The 20,352-nt window shown below is 43.4% G+C and overlaps 1 protein-coding gene across 3 annotated transcripts in view; it reads right to left on the bottom strand.

Moving 5' to 3' along the window:
- LOC147623318 (aromatic aminotransferase ISS1-like) overlaps positions 1-20,352 on the bottom strand; it is a 70,369-nt gene that overhangs the window by 40,674 nt on the left and 9,343 nt on the right. The gene's annotated exons all lie outside the window — the stretch shown is intronic.

Here is a 20,352-nt window from a genome sequence, read left to right as displayed (position 1 = left end):
CTGCTGCATATAAAAGGGGCACTTCTCTTCCCCCTTCGACTCACTCACTTAAGGCGATTGATCACATGCAAGTGAAGTAGTGGGGAGTACATGCAAGTGAAGTAGTGGGGAGTACGATAGCCTGCAACAGTTGTAAAAAATGGTTTTTATGCACTGATAAATCACTGTAATTTCTTCCACTACAATCCCTGATCTAGAACCTGTCTAATCTTTCTGCATTTTCTCTGCACTGTTTGGGGCCCATTTCCGCGTAAGTTTGGGATTTGAGTTAGTTCAAGCCTTCCATTGCATCTTTTCCAATACTACTCACTCGCCCTTAGATAGAGGTCTTACATTTGGTAGTAGAGCTTAGGATTCCCAAACCTTTCTTTTCTCGACACTTCTTTAATTTCGGTTGCCTAATAAGGGTCAGCCCTTAGTGTCAGCAGAGAACTGCTCCGGGAAAGCCTTGAGCCTCACATCTAGACTCACCAGCAGAGTCATGTTCCACACAGTGCCACAGCAGACAACAACACTCATCGACACACAGCATGACATGTCAGACTCTCGCTGAATCTGGGAACGCCTCTGAAGAAGCTTCTACCTCTGCAAGGTCACTTTTTCCTTTGATTGACAGCCCATTATAGTTTTTGTGGTAGAATTCTGGATGCTCACCATGGGTATATTGGGTATTTTCAAGAGTAGTCAAACTCAACGGAGAATGATAAGCAATCTAAAGATTCTTCCCATAACACGTGGTTTGTTCACCATGTAGAAAAGAGACTCATGAAAATTCAAGGAGGTTTTGCACAAGTTAAATGGGAGAATCAAGATACTTTTCTAGGTTCTCATGCTTAACATTGAAAGCATCAAAGGACAAACTTCTCATAATCTAGAGGTCAAAGGATCACAACTGGAACTAGTAGTTCCCTTAGCTCTGGCGTAATAGACAGCCTTCTCCCAACTTGGAGGTTGAAAAAGAAATAACAACTGAGACTGTTAATTCCTAGCTCTGGTGCAATGCAAGGGTCCCAACAGTACTGCCCATAAGACTGCCCGGAAGCCCAACAAGTCTTGTGTAACATAGTGTCTCTACTCACAAAGAACCACCATAGCACTCCATTCATCACATGGGGAGATGAAAACATGCCACGCTCTTCATTACAAGGAGGATGGCACTCCGCCTAAGCCCACATCGGATCACAGTGTGATTGTAACTATTTGGCCCTCCTAGCACTATTTCACATGATGAAACCCATGCTTGGACACTAGACAGGTGGAAGAAGACATGGGGACAACGTCCATAAGGTCAGATTAAGAAAAAGCACCAATTTTGGTCAAAAAGCAGGAAAAAGCAAAAAGTCAAGCTAGGTTGACTGCGAGTCAGGGGCACCAATGGCAAGAGGAGACTAAGCCGGACCAAAAAGTTAAAAGCCGCTTTTCCAAAAAGCAACTCCAGGGCCAAAAAGCAAGGCCTTGAAGTTAGAAAAGCAAAAGCTAAATAACTTGACAAAAGTTGAGTAATATTTTATTATTGAAAAGCAAAGAGTAAAAAGGCAAAAGCAAAGCATGGATAAGCTTTTGGCAAAAAGCACGGCCTTCTTCAAGTATAAAAGAAGCATGAGCCTCTCTTGAGCATCAAGTTGGAGAACAACCTCTTCATCTTTAAGGTGTTGCCATCGCCGTTGAAGCTTGGAAATCATATTCTCGATCATGAACCAAACCATGGAGTTTTTCATTATTGCCCGCTTATCAGAGCGCCTCCATCGACTGTAGTGCCACATCATCTTCTGTCCGTACGACTATATGGATCCGTACAGCCGTACGGGCATGTGTGGAGCTCTAAGGACTGAAAATTTCAAAAATGCTTTTTGGAGGTTTTTATCGACCGAAAACCATTAAAAGGGTGAAAGTATGTGTACATTTCTCCTTTCCATCAAAAAAAAAAAAAGACTCTTGACTCCGTATTATGGATGTTTTCTAAATGGGGTTTTCCCACACACACTTGAGAGCTCATTCAATGCAACTTGGTCAAGCATTCCTAAGTTTTCTCCACCATCGTGACTTAAGCGTAGGTTCATGGAAATTAACTAGATTATGGAAAAACCGGTTAAGCCCCCACCCTCCCCCCCCTCCCCCCCCCCCCCCCCCCCTTATTAAAAGGGTCAAGTTCTTTTAGCAATGGTGGTCACATGAGATGAGTGTATAACTAGCTTCAGTAAATCTCTTATGAGTGTATAACGAAAGGGTGAAAGAGTGTGTACATTCCTCCTCCTCCCGCGCCCGCCCCAAAAAAAAAAACCTAACTCTTGACTCAATGTTAGTGGTCTAAAATGAATGAGTTTTCCCACACCCAATTAAAAGCGCATTCAATAATGCAACTTGGTCAAGCATTCCTAAGTTTTCTTAACCATGGTGGCTTAAGCATACATTCTTGACATCGACTCCGATTTAGGGATTCTACATCGGCATATTTGTTTGCTTTTGTATTCATTGATTGTATTGACCCTGGCCAGCGTGCCCGTGGATTGTTCTTGAATAAATTCCTGAAAGAGGACGGGGCCTATTCCTCGCTCAGTGTGGTGTACTGTGCAAGATCCCTATTCCCTTCTCTCTCTCCCCTCTCTCTCTATCATTATATCTTGGACACGTGGTTGAATCTATCACGACACGCCCCACCTGGCTTACAGTGGTATCAAAGCAAGATTTCTCTTGAAGAACTTTCTTGGGGTGACAGAATCATGGCAAGAATAGAGGGATACCAAGGGCCTAATGAAGGGAACAACTATGAGACCGATCCAAGACTTCAAAATGGAAACTAGGGTCAACAAAAGAGTACCAAGACTTTCAACAATTCAGGCGATTTCTCAAAGACGAAGAAGTCCTTGCTTGGAGAACCAAGAGGGAACATGACCAAAGAAGGGCTCAAATGTTTGAAGATTTCATCAAGGATCTAGCCACTGAAGCCGAAGGCCTACCTTCGGGCTAAAGGAGTCACCATTGCAGACGAATCTAGAGCTACCCAGTCTATTTCTCGTGGAGGTTGTAGAAAATATGAAAGCAAGAGCAAAACTAGAAATGAAACAAGAACAAATGAAAGACAAAGAGTTACCTTGAGATGAATGTAGACAAGACACAAGATTGATACATTCATTGATGTGACACCTACAATTTATAGGTGAGAAGTACAAGATTGAGTAGACTCACTTATGGGATAAATGTAGAGGTGCCACATGGCACTAGACTCAAGACACAAAGACTGAACTGAAACTAGACTAGAGAAATAGTACACCTAGTGTGCACTTATTTCCAACACCCTCCTTAAGTGGACACTAGGAGGAAGACAAAAAGACAAGACTATAACATGACAAAAGATAAGACCAAGACAGAGAGACTAGACAAGGATTGAGAGACAAGCTAGAAGACAAGATGGACAAGACTAAAAGACAGACATAAAGACTGATAGACTGAGAGACAAGACATGAGAGACAAAAGATCCTGAGACACCCCTCCTCAAGTGATATCCTCATATGGGTCCACAAGGATAGGGACAAGATGGATCTAAAACAAGACACAGTCAGATTGATAGACAGATAGACAGACAACAGATGGACAGACAGACAAGACTAGATAGACAGAAGACTGACTGTAGACAAATAGATGGACCTTGAAGACATCCCCTCCTCAAGGGCAATCTCTGCCTCTTGGATAGGGACAAGAGAGAGGTCAAAAAGCATAATGAGTAAGACAATAGAACCCCTTGACCTACATCATCGGTGGTCAAAGTGGTAGACAAGAAAGGTGAAGTAATCAGAAAGCCCATTCCTCATCATGTGAGGAATGAACAGCAAGATCTGCTGATGTAGATGCTGCAGCCACATGGGCTGAGGTAGATGCAGGGGCTGATGTAGAGGTTTTAGAGTAGCAGTCCTTCTCCTGGTGATTATCACGGCCACAAATGGTACATGGATGAGCCTTGAAGCAGTCCTTCTCCATATGATTAGTTTTTCCACAATGGGTGCAAGGCTTTCTTACCTTAGAACCTCCTTTCTTTGCTAAAAATGCAGTGTCAGTTACCTTTTGTTGTTTTGTTCTTTCCTCTTCTTGGAGAGCATTGATGATACCTTCAAGAGTAGGATTATTGTGATACTTGAAGGTAGTGACAAGAGTAGCATAGGTGTCAGGTAAGCTTTTGAGAAGCACAGCAATAGCAATATCTTCGGAGATGGGGGACTTCACTGATGCAAGTTGAACCATAAGACTGCGAAAATAATTGACATGAGAGGCTATAGTAGCTCCCTCCTGCATATATAGATCAAAGAATGAGATCATAAGTGCAATCTTAGAATTTTTAGAGCGGGGTCCAAAAAGGATATCCAAAGTGATCCATGCTCGAGAAGCAGACTGTATGTCGGAGATGTGATGAATGTAATCATCTCCAAGACCGAGCAAGATGATAGCATAGGCTTTGTCATTCTTGGCAGTGGGAGCATAAGTGATAACTTGCTCAATGTCGGAATCTTCGGGAGCAGCATGGTGAACAACGTCCCAAAGACTTTCTTTCATAAGATGGCACTTGATTTTGATTTGCCAAGTATGAAAGTTGGACCCATTGAATTTGTCGATAGACATGAGAGAATGAGTAGAAGATGCCATGTGGGAAGGTCTTACCTCTTGCTAAAATGCTAGGGCAGTGTCTATTCCCTTACAAGATTGCAGAAATGAATGAAAGAAGAGATCCAAACTGTTTTTAGAAGCCGGCTCTCTCACCACTTGTCAAGGCCATAGCATTTGACAGCCCATCGAAGCATGAGGAACTAGCAGTTTGCAGATATGAGGATAAGAAAAGGACTGACCAGCAAACTGAAGGAGACAATGCACAGTACCTTGTAGACTCTTCAAGAGGAAGCGATGGCAGAACTGAATGCAGCAAATAGCTCGTTAGGAGGAAAGTCGATCTGCAGCTGCCTTGAGATGATGCACAACCTTGAGTCGATGAAGAAGGCAGTCAAAGGAGAGCTGCAACAGTACTGCGGGCAGCAGCAGCTCCAAGCGAGAGAGCAGTAGAAGCTTCACGAAAACGAGAGGAGTACGCAGCAGCTACTGGAAATCAGAGTGGCACAGGGCGGACAGCAAAAAAACTGGCGGACAGAAGGTTCAGCCTGTCGCAGAAGGCAAAAAAACTGGCGCAGCCTGTGCAGAATGTGAATAGCCTGGTCCTACAAGCTGAGCGCAGCTAGGGAGATGGTGGCCTGAAGCTATGGCGGGCAATACAGGGCAGGAGCAGCCTGCTCTGATACCATGTAGAAAATATGAAAGCAAGAGCAAAACTAGAAATGAAACAAGAACAAATGAAAGACAAAGAGTTACCTTGAGATGAGTGTAGACAAGACACAAGATTGATACATTCATTGATGTGACACCTACAATTTATAGGTGAGAAGTACAAGATTGAGTAGACTCACTTATGGGATAAATGTAGAGGTGCCACATGGCACTAGACTCAAGACACACAGACTAAACTGAAACTAGACTAGAGAAATAGTACACCTAGTGTGCACTTATTTCCAACAGAGGTTATTCTCTACCTTCGGGCTACAGGAGTCACCATTGCAGACGAATCTAGAGCTACCCAGTTTATTTCTCGTGGAGAAAACAGGGAGCTTATTCTCAAGCCTGCTTTCTCAGATGCAGCTTCTTTGGAAGAGATAAGGGAAAGGAAGGGAAAGGAGACTACATCAACTGGCAAGATGGACTTCAAGCCAGGAGAGAAGATGATGCTTTTCATGGAAAGCACGATACCCATAAAGCTTTATCCTTTGTCAAGCAATTTGATACTGCTTTTGGAGGTGACGACTTTTCCGAAAAGTCATGGTTCGTATGCATTTGAAGGATGCCGCCTTGAATTGGTGGCTAAAAGTGGTACAAGAAGGGACCGAGCCGAAGACGTGGACCGACTTTGTTCAACAACCCGCAAACTTTGAAGCTGATGTGCAGAAGCAATGGGATGAGTTTACATGGCAGGACCAAAAACATTGGAAGAAGCTCAAGACAAGGCTTTACAAGCCGGGACTTGTACATGCCTTGGATGAACGGCAAGACAAAGAACGACAACCGGGATCCACCTCAAAGGAAGAATTTTAAAGACCGATTCCCATCCAGAGCCGAGTCTCACAGAGAGAGAGCGAAGTGAGGACAAACCTCCACTCTTTCGAAGACTCAAGCAACGTGAAGAATATGCCAAAGAAGGAAAGTGTTTTCAATGTGGAAAGAAGGGACACTTGGCTGCAAATTGTCCTGACAAGCTAAAGCAAGAAGCCAGACAGATCGGAAGTTTTGACAAAAGAAAGTCGTGGGATCTTTGTGGACCAAAGTTGGAACAGAATCCTTTGAAGCATTGAGACTTTATGCTAGCAAAGAACCAGTGTTGGTTATTCTAGACCTTTTTTATGGTTGAACATGATGAGATTGCATTGGAGCAGTCTTGAACCAAGAAGGCCATGTTGTGGCCTATGAACGTCAAAGAAAACAAGGAAGCAAATACATTATCTCAAAGACTACTAGGCCATGAGGTTTCTATGGATTACCATATAGATTTCACTTTGATGAAGGATCCTTATGCTACCAAAGAGGATTTCAAAGATGTTTTGGAACAGATTGCAGAATAGAGATTTGGTGACTTTTTTTGTCATCAAGTAGGGTTTTCTTATGATGCAAACCCAGGTTTTGTGTGACACAAGGAATTGAGACCAAAGTAATGGAAGAGTGCTATGCTCCTCCCTACATGGGGCATAGAGACACCTTGACTACACTTCAAGCTTTGGAGAGCTACTTCTATTGGCCCACTATGAGAGAGGACATTGAACTTTATGATTCGAGAATGTTTGGTTTGTCAGAAGGTCAAGTTTGATCGACAAACACCAGCAGGACTATTGCACCCATTGAATGCTCTATGGGAGAACACTGCTATGGATTTTATCTTTGGATTGCCTGCTATGGATTTTATCTTTGGATTGCCAAAGTCAGGATTTAGGAATGATGGAATATGGACTTATTGATAGATTCAGTAAGCAAGCCCACTTTATTCCCGTGAAGAAGAAAGACTATCCGCATAGAGCATATGGCAAGATTGTTTATTCAGCATATTTTCAAACATCATGGATTAACCAAATCCATTATCGAGGATAGAGATCCTCGGACTACTAGCTTCTTTTGGAGAGCTCTTCTTGACAACATGAGGATCTTATCATCCTCAAACAGATGGATAAATTGAGATTGCAAACCTCACTATTTTGGATATGCTAAAGTGTTATGCTCTCAAAGCAAACGAACAATGGGAGAAGTACCTGCCATTGGTTGAGTTTGCTTACAACACCACCATTCCCTCCTCTACAGGCAAAGCTTCTTTTGAGATTATCTATGGCAAATCACTGTTGTTGCCCATTCTAAAGACCAAGGAAGAGATCTTCCATGTGGACAAGTTTGTTCGAGATGTGGATACAGCCTTTGCACAGGTTCGAAGAGCTATTGAGAAATCTCCAAGCCAAGCAAAAGAAAGCTACACATAAGCACAGAAGAAAGGTCACCTTTGAAGAAGGGGATTGGGTTTTATTGCGATTTGAAAAAGGCTGACTTAGAAAGTCTAAAGCTAACAAGAACAAGAAACCCAAGCTTGCCCCCAAATACTATGGACCTTTTAGGTTACCGAGAAGATCAACGATGTATGCTCTCAATTGGATCTTCCAGATCACTGAAGGATACATAATGCCTTCCATGTCAGTTTATTAAAGCCATATATAGGACTACCCCCAAAGGAACCTATTTTGGAGGATCCACCAGAAGTGAAAGAACAAGAAGAAATCTTGCAGGCGGAATAGATTGTACTCCATTCCGTGAGAAAAAGAGAAAAGACGGTGGTCAAGAAATTCGTCTTGAAGTTTAAGAATTATTCGCCTATGGATACGAAATGGATGCCAAAAGAGTACTTCAAGGACTACCTAGATATTCTTCGAGCTTATGAGGAAGCAATTGGTCCAGATGTATTTGACGTACAAAAAAGACATCATACGAACAAGACAGATTTAAGAGGGAGGGATTGTGCCTCTAGCCCTCTTTATTCTATATGATAAGAGGGAGGGATTGTGCCTCTAGCCATCGGTTGATCATATAGAATAAAGAGGGCTAGAGGCACAATCCCTCCCTCTTAAATCTGTCTTGTTCGTAAGACGTCTATGCCTGTACGTCAAATACATCTGGAATTGACCATTATTCTGCTTATATAATGGTTACTTGGACATGCTCTAGTTTGGGTGGCAACGATGCCCGATAGCCCAAGGAGCAAGATTTGTATATGGGAGGCAACGATGCCAAATGACTCATTGACGGCAACGATGCCAGATATCTTGGACTTCGCAGTCGGGCAATCATTGCGACCAGACGGCCCAGATGACTGTATTGGACTTTGCGGTCGGGCGGTCATTGCAACCAGATGGTCCAGATGACTACACTTCTCAGTAGGGCGGTCATTATGACCAGATAGCCCAGATGACTGTATTGGACTTCACAATTGGGCGGTCATTGCGACCAGATGGCCCACAATGCACATGACTGTATTGGATTTCACAGTTGGGTGGTCAATGCGACCAAATGGCCCAGATGATTGTATTGGATTTCATAGTTGAGCAGTCAATGTGTCACCAGCCTGGACATTTCCCAGTCTGAAAGGGATCTGGTGGACTCCAGGATGTTTAAATATTTGGAAAGTACAAGCTTTGGGAATGGGGGACTATCCTAGAATACAAAGGACCCCACTCCTGAAATTTAGGAGAGTTGCTATTTTTGGCCCGACTCCGATGGAATTCTGTTCGCGTCATTACATCTGGAATTGAGCAGATACCAAGAGTTGGCAAAGTGCCTACGACAGAATGTCTACCAGTTGGGATATTTTTTATGGTAAAGATTATGGAAGGACCCATCTCTTAGATTGGGACATGTGGCAAGAAAGTGGACCAAAGTGAGACAAGTGGCCTGACACTTGTTAGAAAAAGGATCAAAGTGAGACACGTGGCCTCACACTTGTCACTTCAGCTATTGTGTGGCTCTCCACTTGTCATCGTAACCTTCTCTTGCCATTTTAGCTCATGGAAGGCCCAAATCTATAAATTGGATCCCTCTCTCTTCATTAATGGAGGCTCTCTTGCTGCACACTAGCCTCTACCACCGTTACAGGCTGCCCTAATGATGGCTACTCTCTTTCTCTCTCTCTCTTGAAGGCTGCCCATGAAGAATACCGACTGTTGGGGACTGTTTTGGAGGCTTCCATCGCGAAGAAATACTGAAGGCAAGGGTATTTAATCATTTATTATGATTTCTAGCCATTGTCCTTGTTGTACCAGCATTTGTACTTGCTGTACCAGCCCTTGTATTCGTTGTACCAACTTCTGTACTTGTTGTACCACCCATTGTACCGGCTATACCAGCTTCTGTACTTGATGTACCTGTTGTACCAGCCATCGCATCGGCTGTACCAGCCATTGTACCGGCTATACCAACCATTGTACCGGCTGTACCGGCTGAATGGAGAGTTGTACTTGCTGTACCCTTTCTATTGCATGAAGACCTGTGGTTTTTGGGGAAGAATCAGTACCCACACGGAGGTATATGGATTATATTGTTGGCTCGGCATTTCTACAGCCTATGTTCCGGCTTGGTTGCCTCGTGTTGGGCTGTGTTATGGCATTTGTATATGGATAATCCGGCATCTCCCGTGGGGAGAGTAAGGCCCTCAAAGCTTGTACATGATATTATTCTCCTTGGGTAATAAAATACTCCACGGGGGGGGGGGGGGGGGGTCGGCCCATTCCGGCCTCTATGCGGTGTCACACGTGCAAGCTCCATTTTCAGCATTTGTGGATGTTTTGTCTAGCTTTTATGTTTTATGCAAAGTGATGATGGATATGTGTTAAGGCTGTGGCCATGTTTAAATGTTTTAATTTGCATTGATGGTATCAACAAGTGTGTCAAAGGCCCTAGTCCCCTGGGCACCCGCCGCGAGTTTCATTGGTATCAGAGCATAGGCTTTCTTGGAAGCGGAGGCTTCCTTCTATCAATAAGGAAGAGAAAAGATCTCAAGTGGGGACCACACTTACCATCATTGCTGTTAAGCATGGCCAGCCGCTTCATAGCTTATGAAGCAAGAGCATGAGCAGTAGACAGCTTGTTGATTTAAGGATTTATGAATTCACAAAATTTATCTTGGAAGTATGGAGTTGGCTTTATGTGCACACATTTAGCACTCTTTCCATATGGATATTGTGGATTATATTATCAAGTTTACAGGCAAGCTATATGGAGATATATCTCGGGATATCTTAAGGATATGGTGAGGAGATATTTCTTTTGGCTTCATGACCAACCTGGCAAAGAACAGCTAAGTATACTTTGACTTTGCAAAGTTGGTGCTTTTGCTATTTACTATGAAGTGTTTTTGATGTTCACTGACCCTTGTATAGCTATGCAAGGAGAAAGGTGTTGTTGTTTGCCTTGAGATGGTTTCAGGGAAAGATTGTTTATGGCTCCCTTTAATGGGATGAATTCTTTTCATGGCTCCCTTTATTGGGATGGATTATATCCATGGAGATTTCTTTCTTGGACGAGATTTATATAGATATTGGGCTTCACAAGCAATTTCTATGGACGAATCTGTCCGAGTTTATAGAGAAGAAATCATTGGATATCTCATGGATATGATGCTTTTATGGATAAAGTCCACCTCTACTCCAAGGTGTGTGATTAGCACAGAGTATGTGGTAAGAGTTATGGTATACAAGGATTATGGTATACAGGTCTATGGATTCTTGGACACTTCTTTTCTAGGGATTTGGATCCATCCTCAGGTTTATGGATTATTCTTTTTGGCTCTCTTTATTTGGGATGCATTGGACTTATGAAACTCATTGTTCACATACCCTGTGTAGTGTTGTCTTGTCCTACGTGCTCTCTTGAAGATTGTTTCTACCATGTGAGGGTGGAACAATAGAGAGCAGATGGAAGGGAACATGGGCACTTCAAAGGGTAGTGACAAGCACAACATACCCTGTGTAGTGTTCTCTTGTCCTACGTGCTGTCTTGAAGATTGTTTCTACCATGTGTGGGTAGAACAATAGAGAGCAGATGGAAGGGAACATGGACACTTCAAAGGGTAGTGACAAGCACAACATACCCTGTGTAATGTTCTCTTGTCCTACGTGCTCTCTTGAAGATTGTTTCTACCATGTGTGGGTGGAACAATAGAGAGCAAATGGAAGGGAACATGGGCACTTAAGAGGGTAGTGTGAGTTGGTGGCCGAAATGCCTACAAACTATTGGTGGCCGAAATGCCTATAAACTATGTGTAGTAGAAATGCTTATGGAACACCAGGTTATCTATGCCTGCGAGTGATTGTTTTATCTTGTTACTTGAGCCCACCTCTCATCCAAGGTGTGTGGTCAGAGTACCAACACGGAGTGCAAGTGGTAAAGTGGACATGACGGGACTTATGTCTATGCCAAGGGTCATGTGGACCGATGTCTTGTTGGCAGGAGACTTATTTTGTCTCGCCCATTTACTTGGGACATGGATTATGATATTTGGACTTATGGGACCGATTTGTCTCGCCCATTTATCTTGGGACATGATTATGATATTTGGACTTATGGGACTGTTTTTGTCTCGCCCATTTATCTTGGGACATGATTCTGATATTGGTATTATGGTAGTCTCGCCCATTTCTTTGGGACATGGATTCTTCAATTATATTGGATTTTTGAGACTGTCTCGTCTCGCCCAATCGATGGGACATGATTATATCTTGAATATATGGCTTGAAGCTTAAAGTTGCGGACAACTTTTAAGAAGCTGGGGAGGATGTCACCAGCCTGGACATTTCCTAGTCTGAAAGGGGTCTGGTGGACTCCAGGATGTTTAAATATTTGGAAAGTACAAGCTTTGGGAATGGGAGATTATCCTAGAATACAAAGGACCACACTCCTAAAATTTAGGAGAGTTACTATTTTTGGCCCGACTCTGATGGAAATTCTGTTCGCGTCATTACATCTGGAATTGAGCAGATACCAAGAGTTGGCAAAGTGCCTATGACAAAATGTCTACCAGTTGGGATATTTTTAGAGGTAAAGATTATGGAAGGACCCATGGGACATGTGGCAAGAAAGTGGACCAAAGTGAGACAAGTGGCCTGACACTTGTTAGAAAAAGGATCAAAGTGAGACACGTGGCCTCACACTTGTCACTTCAGCTATTGTGTGGCTCTCCACTTGTCATCGTAACCTTCTCTTGCCATTTTAGCTCATGGGAGACCCAAATCTATAAATTGGAGCCCTCTCTCTTCATTAATGGAGGCTCTCTTGCTGCACACTAGCCTCTACCACCGTTACAGGCTGCCCTAATGATGGCTACTCTCTTTCTCTCTCTTGAAGGCTACCCATGAAGAATACCGGCTGTTGGGGACTGTTTTGGAGGCTTCCATCGCGAAGAAATACGGAAGGCAAGGGTATTTAATCATTTATTATGATTTCTAGCCATTGTACTTGTTGTACTAGCATTTGTACTTGCTGTACTTGTTGTACCAACCCTTGTATTGGCTGTACCAGCTTCTGTACTTGTTGTACCACCCATTGTACCGACTGTACCAGCTTCTGTACTTGCTGTACCGGCTGTACCAGCCACCGTACCGGCTGTACAAACCACGGTACCGGCTGTACCAACCATTGTACTTGTTGTACCGGCTGAATGGAGAGTTGTACTTGCTGTACCCTATCTATTGCATGAAGACCCGTGGTTTTTGGGGAAGAATCAGTACCCACACGGAGGTATATGGATTATATTGTTGGCTCGGCATTTCTACAGCCTATGTTCCGGCTTGGTTGCCTCGTGTTGGGCTGTGTTATGGCATTTGTATAGGGATAATCCGGCATCTCCCGTGGGGAGAGTAAGGCCCTCAAAGCTTGTACATGATATTATTCTCCTTGGGTAATAAAATACTCCAAGGGGGGGGGGTCGGCCCATTCCGGCCTCTATGCGGTGTCACACGTGCAAGCTCCATTTTTAGCATTTGTGGATGTTTTGTCTAGCTTTTATGTTTTATGCAAAGTGATGATGGATATGTGTTAAGGCTGATAAATGTTTTAATATGCATTGATGGTATCAACAAGTGTGTCAAAGGCCCTAGTCCCCTGGGCACCCGCCGCGAGTTACACAATGCGACCAGATGGCCTAGATGACTATGATGAATTCTCGAGCGGTCCTAGTGACCAGGCCTTGAGCGATAGTCTTGACATCATCCCCACCTTCCTCCGGCTTATCCATATGAGAATTTGGAAGGTCAACGAACCCTTAGGTTTTCGAGTAGATTTTTGCAGAAGGTAAGTATACATTTATTACATCTAACACATGTGACCGGCCATGAAGAAGTACCATCAAGAATAAAGCTATTGGTCAAAGAACAGACATTGAGATGTTGCCAAATGAGCAGATGACACCACAGATATAGGGAAAAACCAAACGCACAAGCTCACCAGATGGGGCTAGTACCTTGAAACATATGGAGGTAGTACATGATGTACTTGGAACACATGGATATACATGGAACATATGGATGTGCTGTAGTCCATAGAGTTAAGGACAATTGCGATATAAGAGGAAGGTTATGTAACTATTTAGCTCTCCTAGCTCTATATCACATGATGAAACCCATGCCCAGACACTAGACAAGTGGAAGAACACATGTAGACAAGGTCCATAAGGTTTGATTAAGAAAAAGCACCAGTTTTGGTCAAAAAGCAAGAAAAAGCAAAAAGTCAAACTAGGTTAACCACGGGCCAAGGGCACCACTGGCAAGAGGAGACTGAGCCGGACCAAAAAGCTAAAAGCCGCTTTTCCAAAAAGTAGCTCTAGGGCCAAAAAGCAAGGCCTTGAAGTCAGAAAAGCAAAAGCTAAATAACTTTGACAAAAGTTAACTAATATTTTATTATTGAAAAGCAAAAAGGAAAAGCAAAGAGTAAAAAGACAAAAGCAAAGCATGGATAAGCTTTTGGCAAAAACCTCTTCAAGTATAAAAGAAGCATGAGCCTCTTGAGCATCAAGTGGAGAACCACCTCTTCATCTTTAAGGTGTTGCCATCTCTGTTGAAGCTTGGAAATCATCTTCTTGATCATGAACCAAACCATGGAGTTTTTCATCGTTGCCCATTGATTTAGAGCGCCTTCATTGACTATAGTGCCATGTCATCATCTTTCCGTACGACTGTACGGATCCGTATAGCCGTACGGGATTGTATGGACATGTGCGGAACTGCACAGGCATGTGCGGAGCTATACGGACTGAAATTTCAAGAACCCTAAAAAATTTCAAAAACCCTAAAATTACTCCAAAAACCCTAAAAACTGCCTTTTGGTGGTTTTTATCGCCCGAAAACCATTAAAATAGGTTTTATATCAGTTTTCTTGCCAGAAAGAGCTTTTCATGGTTTTCTTCATCGACAAGGTTGTAGGAGTTGTGGAGATTACTTATGGGATGAGTGAGTGATTCTTGGACTTGGACTTGGACTTCTAGATATTGGATCTAGTACTAGCCCGGTGAGAGATTCTTGTTGGTCATCATCCCTGTGGTGTGCTCGGCATCAGAGATCTCATGCCTCAACACCGACTTCAACTTAGGGATTCTACATCAGCATATTTGTTTGCTTTTGTATTCATTGATTGTATTGATCCTGGTCAGCGTGGCCGTGGATTGTTCTTGAATAAATTCCTGAAAGGGGATAGGACCTGTTCCCCGCTCAGTGTGGTGTATTGTGCAAGATCCCTATTCCCTTCTCTCTCTCTCTCTTCGCCTCTCTCCCGTCCGTCGCTTCACCTGCTCGCCGCCCTCTCTCTCATCTCTCTCTTCGCCTCTCTCCCGCCCGTTGCTTTTCCTGCTCGCCGCCCCCCCCCCCTCTCTCTCTCTCTCTCTCTCTCTCTCTCTCTCTCTCTCTTCGCCTCTCTCCCGCCCGTCGCCCTCTCAGTGTGGTGTATTGTGCAAGATCCCTATTCCCTTCTCTCTCTCTCTTCGCCTCTCTCCCGTGTTGGATGTTGGACTCACACACACAAACCTGCACATTAGGGTTAGGTGCAGGGTAGAGAAGCTCACACACAGAAATGAGAGAGAGAGAGAGAGAGAGAGAGAGAGCCAAAAGTGTGGTATCCACAAAATGCAAGTCAACCCTTGCATGTGTGCCACATCCATATAATATAGAAGTACAAAATATTATATGTTAAGAGTGTCCTTTCACACTTGATGTCTAAGGGGAAAAACCACATGGGAAAAAGTGCCCTTGGTTAAGCCCTGTTCACACATAGCACTACCATAAGTGAGCATATGCCTTGGATGTTGGACTCACACACTCACACACAAACCTGCACATTAGGGTTAGGTGCAGGGTAGAGAAGCTCACACACAGAAATGAGAGAGAGAGAGAGAGAGAGAGAGAGAGAGCCAAAAGTGTGGTATCCACAAAATGCAAGTCAACCCTTGCATGTGTGCCACATCCATATAATATAGAAGTACAAAATATTATATGTCAGAGTGTCCTTTCACACTTGATGTCCAAGGGGAAAAACCACATGGGAAAAAGTGCCCTTGGTTAAGCCCTGTTCACACATAGCACTACCATAAGTGAGCATATGCCTACAAATCCCCCCTGTAGTGGAAGTGTGAACCTGTACAAGGTAGCAGATCACTCTCTGTATGAGAGTAAGCCCAAAGCTTTGCGGAAAGCTTCAAACTTTTCTCGAGGTAAAGCCTTTGTGAATAGATCTGCAACATTATCCTGTGTAGGGCAATAAGATAAACTGATCTCCCCTGCATGTAGCCTCTCTCTGACATAGTGATAATGAATCTCTATGTGCTTGGTACGTGCATGAAATACTGGATTTCGTGCCACGGCCATAGCACTCTGGCTATCAGTGAGAATGGTGGTGGGTGTCTGCTGACACTCACGAAGATCAGCCAATAGTCTCCTCAACCATACACAATCTACTGTAGCTGTAAAGACTGCCCTGTACTCAGCCTCACAAGTAGATGTAGCAACAGTGGGTTGCTTTTTACTCAACCAAGATATGCATGAACTCCCAAGAAAAAAACAATTCCCACTGGTGGATTGCCTGGTATCATAATCACCAGCCCAATCTGAATCACTGTATGCATAAAGTTGCAAGCTGCCCCCCCGGGATAGAACAAACCAAGATCCAGGGTACCCTTAAGATAACGAAAGATGCGTTTGACTGCTTGCCAATGCTTTGTGCCTGGGCTGTGCATGAATTTGCTCAACAAAGACACTCCAAAAGATATGTCTGGCCTCGTGTTACACAAGTAAATGAGGCATCCCACTGCCTGGCTATAAAGGCTGGCCTCAAAAGGCTCTCCAATATCATGCATAGTAAGCCGTACACCTGGTTCTACCGGAGTAGAAATGGGCTTACATTCATCCATGTGAAACCTTTTTAGCAAACTTTTTATGTACTTAGTTTGCTGCATAACAATGCCATCATCTGTATGCATAAACTGTATGCCAAGATAGTAGTGTAAAGGCCCCAAATCTGACATATCAAATTCAGCTTTCAAATCAGATTTGAAATCTGAAATTTGTGCTTTGCTAGTACCTGTAATGAGCATGTCATCTACATACAAGATGACTATGAGAATATCGGCATCGGTTTTCTTCACATACAATGTGCTTTCAGCTGGACTATTCTCATAACCTTGGCTGGTTAGATGAGCATGTATCTTATCATACCAAGCTCTTGGAGCTTGTTTTAACCCATACAATGCTTTGTGCAACCTGCATACTTTATGTTCCTCACCAGGAACTACAAAACCAATGGGCTGATTTACATATACTTCCTCCTGTAAATCCCCATTTAAGAATGCAGTTTTGATATCCAATTGATGCACTTTCCATCCTTTATGGGCAACCAATGCAATCACAGATCTTATTGTGGTCATTCTCGAAGTAGGAGCAAAAGTCTCTTCATAATCTATTCCCTTTTTCTGGGAGTAGCCTTTAGCCACAAGTCTTGCTTTGTACCTGTCAATAGTACCATCAGACTTTCTTTTGACTTTGTACACCCACTTTGTGCCAATTACATGCTTGCCTTTAGGCAATTCCACAAGATCCCATGTATTATTCTTCATGATAGAAGAAATTTCAGCTTGCATAGCTTACAACCAATGCTCATTCTCATGTGCTTCTTCATAAGAAGAAGGCTCTTCTGAATCAAAGAGACCACCCATTGCGAATGCAGACTCCCCACGATGTACATTCAAGGCATGGCTGGAACTAGCCCTTGTTCTACCTGTGAGTGGAGCTGCAAGTTTGCTTTCTTGCAAAGTTTTCAGCAACCATCTTGGCACTGACTTGGCTGTGTCTATGGCTGTTTGCTCTTCCCTGACAAGATCTTCCACTTCTTCCACAGAAGGGGGCTGAATGGCTGGCTGGTCCACATGTTCTACATGTGGATTTTCTTGTGTAGGGGCTGGCTGATCTGAATCTCCCCTAATTGCAATGGGTAAAAGTCCATCAAACATGTCCTGTATGCCTGTATCATTGCTTTTATACAAGCTGCCCATGGGCTGTTCTGAATTTTCAGCAAATACCACATCTCTACTCACAAAAATCTTTCGTGTAGTTGGATTATAAAGACGGTATCCTTTGCTTTCATTGCTGTAGCCCACAAAAATGCATTTAATTGCTTTGTCATCTAGCTTTGTTTGGAGTTGTTCTGGCACATGTGCATATGCCAAACACCCAAATGTACGCATATAATCCACTGTTGGCTTTCGGCTATACCAAGCCTCAAATGGTGTTATGGTTTTCAAAGCTTTTGTTGGACACCTGTTCAACACATGAGTTGCACACATTATAGCTTCCATCCAGAATTTGTGAGGCAACTTTTGTGCTTTCACCATGCATCTTGCCATCTCCATGAGAGATCTATTTTTCCTCTCAGCTACACCATTCTGCTGCGGTGTATAAGGCACAGTACATTGGTGTTTGATGCCCTTTTGAAGCATATATTCCTTGAATGCATTTGACATGTATTCTCCACCTCTATCTGAGCGGAGTGTTTGGACTTTACATGCACACATATTTTCAGCCATTGCTACAAAGTGTCGAAAGCATGTAAACACATCTTCTTTTGCTTTCAAAGGGTAAGCCCAAGCAAACCTGGAGTAGTCATCAATGAATGTGACGAAGTAAAGATGGCCCCCTATGGATGGTGTCCGCATTGGACCACATACATCACTATGTATGAGCTGTAATTTACTTTCAGCTCTAACAGCTCCATCTTTGGGGAATGGTTTCCGTTGCATCTTTCCCAAAATACACCCCTCACATATATGTCTTGGTGGAGACTCAAGAGGCGGCATATTATCAACCATATGATGCTTCTGCAAAAGCATCAAACTCTGAAAATTTACATGCCCAAAACGAGCATGCCATAGCTCTGCATCATGCATAGCAGGAGTGTGGGCAGCCACTGTATTTACATCATAAGTGCGCTTGTCATAGCTGTCCAGCTTATACAAGCCTTTGTATCGTGTTCCAGAAGTGACTATTTCATAACCCTTTGATGGGTCTTTTACCAAACACTTTTTATCTTCAAATTCAATCTTTAAACCTTGGTCGTTTAGCTATGATAACATGTCACACTTGCATGCTTTTCAAAGGGCTAAAGGGTCCAACAAAGTCCATTCCCCATTGAGACGGAGAGCAGATTTTTCTTTATCCCTGGAACATACAATACATTTTTCATACATATATTGGCACCATTGGCTGCAATAAGTATGACATTACCAATTCCCTTTACTGGATATGTGGTATGATCTGCACATGATACAGTGCGGCCATTTGAAGCATAAACCAAGTGCTGAAATACATCTTTGCATGAAGTGATGTGGCTCGAAGCACCACTATCAAAATACCATGATGCATTCTGTCTGTCAGATGCAATGCAAGACATATCAGTGTCTGAAGCACCTGGTGTGTCACTAGTGCATGTGACCAAAAAAGTGTACTCTTCCTGGATTACATTAGCTGATTGCTGTGCTTTGTCATTCGAAGAGTATGCTACTCTGCATTGCCTGCTTCTTTCTTTTTCTCTTTTGCAATCCTTTTCCTACATTCACTGATGTAGTGTCCAGGCTTATGGTAGTAGTGACATTTGCTCTTCTTTTTGGGCTTGTTTGCATCCCCTTTGTCAGACTTTTCACCACTAGAAGAGGGCTGTCCATGACCAGCCTTGCTAGACTGTTGTCCCCCATGCTTAAAGCTCGTTGCTTTACCCTTATCCTTGGCTGTAAATGCTTTTTCTCCACCACGGTTGCTCGATATGTTTGCTCTTGTTTGCTCTTCCTGCAAGAGTAAACCCACGAGCTCTTCAAAAGTGACGGGATCACCACCTCCTCTCATCGAGAGGTTGAGAGAGGTGTGAAAGCCCAAGTAGGAAGGCGGTAAAGAATGAAGAGTGTTGGTGACCATCTGTCTGTCTGGAATAACCTCATCAATGTTGAGCAATTGTTCCTGCAAATCTTCCACTTTGGTGAGATGATCTGCCATGGAGTCACCCTCATCCATAGAAAGAAGATCCAATTGCCTCTTCAAGTAGGCAACTCTTGCTTCGTTGCGTACCTGATACATTGCTTCCAATGTGTCCCATGCAAGCTTCGATGTCTTGCATGAACGAATGTGCGGAATAATAGTCCTTTTCACTGAAAGGGCTATCAATGACATGGCCTGTGCATCTCTAGAGTCCCATCTTTTCTGCTCTTGTGTGGGAGCAGGATCTACATCAGGAGCTCTTTGAGCACCTTCCCTTTGAGGCGTGGCTGGCTGAATGGTATGTGGGCGTGTGTCATCACCACACACGATGCCCCAAAGCCCTTTGGCTACCAGCAAATTACGGATCATAAAACTCCAGAGGGAGTAGTTAGATCCATCCAGCTTGTCCTCCTGGGTGAGCACACCAAATACATCCGTAGCATTCTGTGCCATGTCAACAAAGTATATCTGCAAGCAAACCAAGCACCAATGTGCACTGCCAGGCAACCAAATGTCCTGTGCAAATGTATGCCTGCAAACCAAAGCAAGTGTAAACCTGCACCAAATTGTCCAATTACACTCAATGTGTATACATACGCGACAAATCGCAGCTGTAATGCCCAATTACATGCTCCAATCAGAAAATCCCCAATTTTTATGCACTCCAATTGCTTCAATGTGCATCTAATTGGCCAATTTTCACAAAAGCCCCAAATTTTTGCAAATGTAAGAGCTCCAATTT

The sequence above is a fragment of the Cibotium barometz genome, chromosome 27, assembly GCF_041138505.1.
Source record: "Cibotium barometz isolate CiBa-2024 chromosome 27, ASM4113850v1, whole genome shotgun sequence".
Lineage (NCBI taxonomy): Eukaryota > Viridiplantae > Streptophyta > Polypodiopsida > Cyatheales > Cibotiaceae > Cibotium > Cibotium barometz.
The sequence above is the reverse complement of the archived record's forward strand: the minus strand, read 5'-3'. Positions and strand labels throughout refer to the sequence as shown.